General features: G+C 31.4%; 1 long non-coding RNA gene across 8 annotated transcripts; it reads left to right on the forward strand.

Moving 5' to 3' along the window:
- The first annotated feature begins 1,175 nt into the window (after positions 1 to 1,175).
- On the forward strand, positions 1,176 to 5,878 carry LOC145169487 (uncharacterized). 8 transcript variants are annotated; one of them, XR_013742524.1, is made up of 6 exons: positions 1,176 to 1,794; positions 2,196 to 2,275; positions 3,770 to 4,020; positions 4,535 to 5,167; positions 5,242 to 5,308; positions 5,696 to 5,878. It is a non-coding gene; the product is annotated as an uncharacterized LOC145169487 (long non-coding RNA). The 8 variants fall into 8 exon arrangements; XR_013742528.1 differs by lacking the exon at positions 5,696 to 5,878 and having other exon boundaries at positions 4,535 to 4,860; positions 5,083 to 5,167; positions 5,242 to 5,495; XR_013742525.1 differs by lacking the exon at positions 5,696 to 5,878 and having other exon boundaries at positions 1,176 to 1,497; positions 1,565 to 1,794; positions 5,242 to 5,495.
- Positions 5,879 to 8,544: the final 2,666 nt, after the last annotated feature.

Genomic DNA, 8,544 nt, shown 5'->3' on the forward strand with positions numbered 1-8,544 from the left:
TAATATGATATCTTCACTTTACACTTACATTCATCGCATTGAATATATCTAATATGAGAATTCAGAATCACACTAATTTTTTTGGGTAAAAAAGCCATATGAATATGTTTTATGTGTAGTTATTTGTTTTGGTTTCTTTTGATTATCAGTACCTTCAACCAAATTCATCACACAGTCGACCTTCCCATTGAAAGATATCCAAGCAGACCTGGAATCATATTCATAGGAAAAGGTTGTGCACGGAAGTTGATTGAACTCAATGATATATGGGTATTTGAATATGGGTTTTTGTGGAGGTCCTCTTGAGTTGTTTGAGAAGATGAACGGTGAATAATTTGAGCTAGAGGAGAATGAAAAATTGTATTATGTTCTATATCTTTTAGATGCAAGTTATATTATATTTTAATGAATTCATTTATGATAGAATGTGTATTTGTTTATGAATAGCAGTATATTCATTTGTGAATAGCAGTGCATTCATGTGTGAATGAATGTATTTATTTATGATTGAAGGTATTCATTTATTCATTTGTGAGTAGCTGGGTATTCATTTGTTAATAACAATGTATTCATTTGTGAATAGTAGTGTAATCATGTGTGATTGAGTGTATTTATTTATGATTAGAGGTATTCTTTTATGAATAAATGATAATTTTTACACTCCTTTTATTTTCAGTTGATTAAAAAAAAGAATTGGATTACTTGTAAATTGATGTGTATTCATTTGTGATTGGAATAGTATCAGGTTTTTTGAAAAAAAATCGTTTATGAATACAAATGTATTGATTTGGGGTTGGATTTCTATTCATTTTTTTGAAAAAGAAAACGTGAAATAGGAGAAAACAAATTTCTTTTTTAAGAATTTTTTTTTCTGTTTTAAATTTTTTTTGGTAAAATTGTTTTTTATATTCCATTAATAAGAAAAATAAAAAATTGAATATTTCTTTCTTTTTTGATAACTGAACCTAAATTTAAGGGAATTTGAATGATTTATTTTATTTTAATTTAATTAAAATATACAATTACTAATATGCCCTTATATATTGGTTGGTCCAGAATTGTTCTCGCGTTCTCAAGCTTTTAAGTGTTCTTATTTATCATATATATATATATATATATATATATATATATATATATATATATATATATATATATATATATATATCGATCTCGATCTCTCGAAACAACCCACAAAAAAGTTCATCCCCTTCACCCTCAATTCAGGGATTCCATCCTCGACACATCCATGTTTGGTATCCTCTTTCTTTCTCAATCTAACCTCATAGTTCTGTAACTCATTGACCTTAGCAAACTCAAAGAGCACCGGCCACCCTTCCCCTCCCTAAATGTCTCTTCACATTCTGAAAAAAAAACCTCTCGATCACCTCCTTTCTCCCCATAATCATCATCGGCGCCGACGACTACCTCTTACCCGCTGTGTGCCAAGCATCCACCATCATCTCTTTAATCCCCCTATTTTTTCATTGTTTCACCTGGGTATTGAAGATTTCAATCTCTTAACTGTTTTTTATTGGTTTTAATTACTACTATTTTGTCTTTATAGTTCGTATAACCCTAGTCCTCTGGTGGGAGAGTAATTAGTTCGAAATCGGCTAAATGTCGACTATGAAAGACGATGAACTGGAGGTGGTCGGATGTGGGACGATTATCACCGACTGGAATGGCGGTTAGATGAATTTGGGAAGAGGGCAAGATGATATCATTGTTGATACCATTATGCCCTTAACTTCTTCATTTACCACAATAATCGAGGATCATCATTCTTAATCGTAGGTACGAATCTCCTTCCTTTCACATCTAATTTGTTTTAATTTTTATCTTTTTCAATCGCTTTAGATTCCTAATTTGTAATGATCTGTCTTTTCTGCAAAATGGGTTTCATATCTCTTTTAACATAATATTGTAACATCGTACTAATTGCACTGAAATTCTTTCTGTTTATTTGAGCTTGTCGATTTGCCTTTCAATTACTCAAAGAGTTTGAAGCTTTTCTTTTGAGTTCAAATGTCATAACATCCAAATTGAATATTGATGAGGCTGTTACAATTGAGAAACAAAAAAAAGAACATATTAACCTTTACAAAAGTTACATAATGTTGGGTGAAATCGATTTCATTGTTTTGTAGGGAACCTGCAACTAAACCTAAAAACATATATATTTTATCCTTTCGCAGGTCTTTTGTAGATATCAAATGGAGTAGATTGGCAACAGAAGTTGAATTTGAGGAGCATGGAAACAAGCAAAGTGCTGATGGTATGTGATTATGGTGCTTTTTTTTAGCAATGAAGCGTGAGAGAAGTGAAAGATTTATATGGTTATGTGTATGTCTATGTTCTGATATTTGTGTATATGTGTACGTGTGTGTTCTTGAGTTATGTAGGTATGTGTATGTAAGTGTTCTTGAGGTTGAAGAACAAACCACTAAACGAGAGAGAGAGAGAGAGAGAGAGAGAGAGAGAGAGAGAGAGAGAGAGAGAGAGAGAGAGAGAGAGAGAGAGAGAGAGAGAGAGAGACTCTTTATATATTAAATAATTATATTTTCTTTTATCTTTTTTTAAATAACAAAAAACTTCATGGTCACTGTTTTGTGAAATGACGGAAACGCCTTTTTATTAACGGTCAAAAGATGACGGTGTCAGCTAAAAGGACCATTTGTTAAAAGTTTTGAAACCACAAGGACTATCTATGAGGTTTTTTGAACTTAGGGATTAAACTTCAAATTTTGTGAAACCACGGTCATCATTTATGAAGTTTTGTCTAAAAAAAAATTATGTAAGGGACTAAAAATGTAAAATTAAAATATAGTAAGAGACAAATCGTAAATTATTAAAATTATAAAGATTAAAAACTGTTTGATGAAAATTATTTGAGGGGAAAAACATAAAGGTGGAAATATGTTATTGTAGAAATAAATTTTATATTTCCAAATAAAAAGTAAATATAAAGCTTGTATTTTATGATGTCAAAGTTGTAATTTAAATTGAACTTAGATATTTCTGCTCTACTCTGGAAATAGAAACTGTAATGAATAGTAAATCCTCTTTTTTTTTTTTATATATATATATAGGGAATGGTTATTTGGAAAATAAAAAAACCCTAAAAATCATAAAAATGCATAAAAAAAATACCTAGAGATCACAAAGCTTTTTTTTGACATTTTTTATGAAAAAATCGCAGGTTTTTAAAAAAATTCGCTGAAAAAAATTTTGAAAAAAAAAAAACTGATTTTTTATTTTTTTTTTCAGCGAATTTTAATAAAAAGCTGCGATTTTTTATAAAAAATTCAAAAAAAAGCTTTGTAATCTCTAAGTATTTTTTGATGCATTTTTATGATTTTTAGGGTTTTTTGTTTTCTATAGAACCTAAACCTATATATATATATATATATATATATATATATATATATATATATATATATATATATATATATATAAAAGGACGGTGAGTGGATAAACATTTATTCTTTCACGGCCCTCACATCGTTTCTACTTTCAATCTCAACCATATTAATTCTGGTTATGGCATGTTGCTCATTCCTACATTCCTCCTCTTTCTCTGCACGTCCACTTCCACGGTTATCTCCACCTCCAAGATCGTGCACTACTGGTCTCCACTCTTGCTTCAATCGGTTGCTTTAATTCTTCCTCCTGCACGATCCCATCAAACCTTAGATTTTAAGGTTGGTGTATGTAACTGTTAAACCTATATAAAGTCAATATAACAATACTTTTCAAATCTATTTTTCAGAATAAACTTTCCTGAATTGCTTCAATCTTTTCATCAACCATGGAGTTCAATCAACGAAAACCACCATGCGTTTGAAGAACACCCTACAAAGGTAAATTAATTACACAATTTGATTTTTAACTCTGTTTCACTTCATGTTCTTTGCATCGGAAGAGGGAGATGTTGTTAGTGGCAAATCTTCGTCTTCTTTCATACCTGGTTAGTGGCAAATGCAATGCATAAGAAGTGGGGTGCATGGCCCCTACTTGGATGTGAGTTACAAGAATAATATAGTTAAAAATAATTATATTATTGTTATATTTGTAATGCTTAGTCCCAGCATAATTTTTTGGTTGTACGTACTTAAAGATTTTTTTTAAATTAATCTCTTTCTCTACTCTTATTTTAGAGCTTCTCCATTTTTTTTTGTCTTTATGAACAGTTGTAACGTTTGGGAAAAGCTACGTATGTGTGTGTTTGTGTGTATATATATATATATATATATATATATATATATATATATGTGGCGTGTAATATTGTGTATGTAGTGTGTGTATCATTTTATTCCATGTTCTTTCTTGTTCCAAAGTTTTGTGCAAATTAGATGTTGTTTCTTGGGTTTAATCCTAATAGTTATAAGTTCTCCTAGGAATATATGATACTTTAGAAAAATTGTGAACTGGAGTTCTGAAATAATATTATAAAATCTAATGTCTAATCTGTGTAATTGATTTGTATGAATTGATTTAAAATGTTATTAACAAGGTAATAACATATGTTTAATAGAATAATTGGGACAAATAAAAGATGGAAAGATGTTTATACGGTCAACACGTTGACCAACTATTGACTGATCAACGGTCAAGCATCAAGTGTGCACCCCGGTTAACTTTCGAGCTGGATCCGCCACTGTACCCAGTACAATTGTACTTCTTATTTTCCTACGGTTTTGTATCAAATTTTCAATCATGTCTACTTTGTATATGTCTCTCGATGATATGATAAAGGCAAAAAAGTGATCACAAAGTTCTGAAAACAGTGGATCTAGTGCTCGTAGTTCTATCCCTGGACCCTCTTGTCGTTTGCCAAATCGTGCCTAAGGCGCTCAAAAGGTACTGAATTTAAGACAAAGTATGACTGATCCTTCGAATAAAATGCTTTATGTGCTTAAAAAGGGTACTAGATCTCATCAAAGTAGTGGCGTAATTAAAAAATTCTAATGAATGTCAGAAGTAAGCAAACTGGGATTCGATGATTACTTTTGATTAATTAATATTTGATTTGGGGTTAAGTTGCTTTTGATTCGTTATGGTATTATTTGTTACATCCTACAGGTTGAAGCACCTTATATGACATGGGGACACAAAATGTTTGAATGTCATGATGCAGACTGTTGTACATCCTGCAAGAACAAACATGGTATAGTCCGAAATAGAGACCAAAAATTTGTGGTTAGCTTGCTAAATCCATCATCAATTTGTGTGTTTTTATAGGTATAAACAAATGGATTTCTACTATGAGGAGCATAAAAACACAAGGGCTCTATTTAGAGTTTGTTTGGTGGGTAGTTTTTCACTTCTAATTTATATAGTTTTTTACAGACCCGGAAAAAGTATATGTTTAGCAATGTTTATATGTGTGGTCAACATGTTTGTTCATAGAATCCATAACCCTCTGTTTTTTAAGCTCGCTTGAACACCACATTCTTTTCTCTTCCATTCCAATACTATTCTATTTGTTTGTGTTTTGATTCCATAATACCCATCATCATTTTTGCCCATGTCACTATATTAGTCTTTTTGTTGTTCTTTTTTATCATACCTTATCTTTATTGCATGTTTTGTAATATATTACGAAATTCATATTTATTTGTTATGTCCGTTAGCACTTTGTTTAGAAAGATAAATTCTTGTAATTCTTCACTCATCCCTATTTCAACATGCGTAGGATGAAAAAGAATATGGATTGAAAGTGAACGAGAACATCGATTTTGATTGGAAAGAAACTACTACGCAAGAAGGTCTATTATATTCTAATAGATATCTTGATTTGGCTTAAAATATGTCTCTTAACTAATAATAAACAACTTTAGTTGCAAAAATGTTATCTCACATTTCTTTTCCTGTTTTCCTTTGCCTTGGAATTAATCGGTTGTAACAAAACTTTTGTTAAATTTGACTCTTCTTCTATCATCATATTTTAGCCACTAGAAGGATTTGATAAATAAAAGAGCCTTTTTTACTTTTGACTTTGTTGATTTCCCAAATAAAGTAAGGCTTTTGTTCGAGTGTCTACTTTCTTATTTATTTATTTTATCTGTTTTCATCGTTTGTACATCCACATATTATTTACCTATTTACCAGTACTCCTCTTTGATTACAACTTTGTTGCTTGTATGCTTTTTTTTCTTTAGTCACACACCACTATTTATTTGGCATTGTGGGCTTATATTTTATATGCTGGAGGACTTCATATAACTACCTTTTATGGCATTCTCGTGGGAATTTAGTATTGTAGTTGTTTTGCTTTTTTTTAAGGTAAACAGTTGCATCATGTATATGTAACTTCTCTTAGAAAAAGTTTGTTAGAAAAAAAATCACATCCATTTCTTTCTTGATAATTTCCTTATCATGGTCAACAAACGAGTGTCACTCTAAACTTGAAAACCTTTATTGTCATCACATTCATCTTTTGTTAGATCTTATGTGGAAAAAACATTTCGGTTCTCATAATTGAATTTTTCTTTGACAAAAACTCATTTATTGAAATAATATATATAATTTTCATGGTACTGTTGGGTTTTTATTCAAAAATTGTTTTATAAACACAAAGATAGCAACGGAAGACTTTAATTTTGAAAAAAAATAAAACTAGTTTATTCCCACAAAAAGATCATTTTTAAATAACATAGAAATATTAAACATAACCAAAGAAAAAGAAAGTGAAACAACCTTTGAAGACTTTGGTTCCTTTTGGCACTTAAGAAGTTGATGAAGATGACTTTAAGCTCTAAGGAAGAAGCTCTCTAATGTATCCACCAACATTTAGCCAACTTGATAAGATGATAGTCTTCATCTTGTAATAAAAGAATCTCTTAAGTCTTTGAAAACAAAAAAAAACTTTTGTTTTAAAGGACAGTTCAAGTAAAGTATCAAAATCTTCCTACTTTGATCTTAACACTTTAAGAGACAAAAACTAGAGAGAATATGGAGATTGGAAGCCCATAATTTCATGGATTTTTTGGCTAGTAAAAGAAGAGATACATGCAAACATTTTAATCATCTTAATCCAAGTCCTTACTCACTACGTCTTGATGCTTTAATACAACATGCATCTATGTAGAGTTCGAAATAGGCTGTGAGGTGTCGAAGTACCTTTTTTCATGTCTAGTTTCGAAGTCTGTAATCATGTATTCAAATATATCTATTACATAAGGCGCGTTAAGATTTCGAAGCTTAAGTGTCTGAGTCCTTATGTATTTTTTGTGTGCTTCTGTTAACTCCTATAAATAGGGGTAGGTATAGGAGTTAGAGTAACTTTTGTGAACCTTTGAACACTTTACTCTTTCAACTCGTGTACTCATACAGAAGCAATAAAGAGCCAAACATATTATATTTACATTTTGTGTTCTTGATTCAATTCATACTCTGATTTCGTTTTATACACTCGATTCATACGAACTACATTTGGTATCAAAGCAGGATTCTTTCAATTGTTTTCTAGTTTTCTCGTGTTCTAAAAAAATTTTGAATCGCTATTTTCGATTCAGAAATATTCCGCACTTTTGATCTAGAAAACCTGATCTAATCAATTGATTTGATTCGATTTTGCGTTTTGTTTGACAAATCGAGTGTTCTCTGATCTGTTTCTGATAGAATCATCTGCTAGATTCACATTTTTGACGCTTTTCGTCATTTCAGTCCGTACATCAATGGCAAACTTTTACATGAATACCATGACTGGTTTCTCTCATCTTCTCGGTTCTTCTACCAAAATTCCGATGCTAATCCCTGAATATTATGAGCAATGGGCGGTTAGAATGGAAGATTATCTCAACGGGATTAATGAAGATCTTTGGCATTGTATCACCAGTGGAGACTATCGTCCAGGAAGGCTAGAACAAGTCAGAACAATTGGTTCCTCTACTGATGTTGGTCTGCAAGTTGACAAACAGAAAGCAAATGATAAAAGGTGTATGCGTGAACTTTGCGGTGCTCTTTCACTGGTGGTTTAAAACTATGTTCGAGGTTGCAAATCGGCAAAAGAAATCTTGGATACATTGAAAGTGAAGTATCAGGGAAGCGGGAAGACAAGAAAAAGTTATGTTAAGTAGTGTCTTCTTGAATTGGGTGAATTCAAGCAAAAGGATTGTGAAACAATCGAATTGTATTACGATCGTCTAAACGAATTGATCTTCAAATGCAGTCGTTATGGAGTCGTACGTTCTACTCTCGAGTACAATCTCACCTTTTTAATGGGGCTTTGAAAGGAATGGAGAAACATTAGTTTGATGATCAAGACCCAACGAAGCTTCGATAACTACTCTTTGGGAGATCTCTATAATGTTCTGAAACCTCATGAGAGTGAGATCAACGAAATTGTTGAAGAAGGAAAAATGAAATTGGGTGGTCGTCTTGCATTGGTTTCGAAGATGACAGGAAAAGAGTCTGAATTCGAGTCTGCTGAGATTGAAGGTTATGGTGATGAGGGTTTTCTCATGAATTCGGAAGATGAAGTTGTGTCTTATTATTCTAACAACAAAGTTAAGAAGTTCTTCAAGAAGCCATTCAATCCGA

The sequence above is a fragment of the Lactuca virosa genome, chromosome 4 (genome assembly GCF_052849685.1).
Source record: "Lactuca virosa cultivar CGN04683 chromosome 4, Lactuca_virosa_CGN04683_v6, whole genome shotgun sequence".
In the NCBI taxonomy this organism is placed as follows: Eukaryota; Viridiplantae; Streptophyta; class Magnoliopsida; order Asterales; family Asteraceae; genus Lactuca; species Lactuca virosa.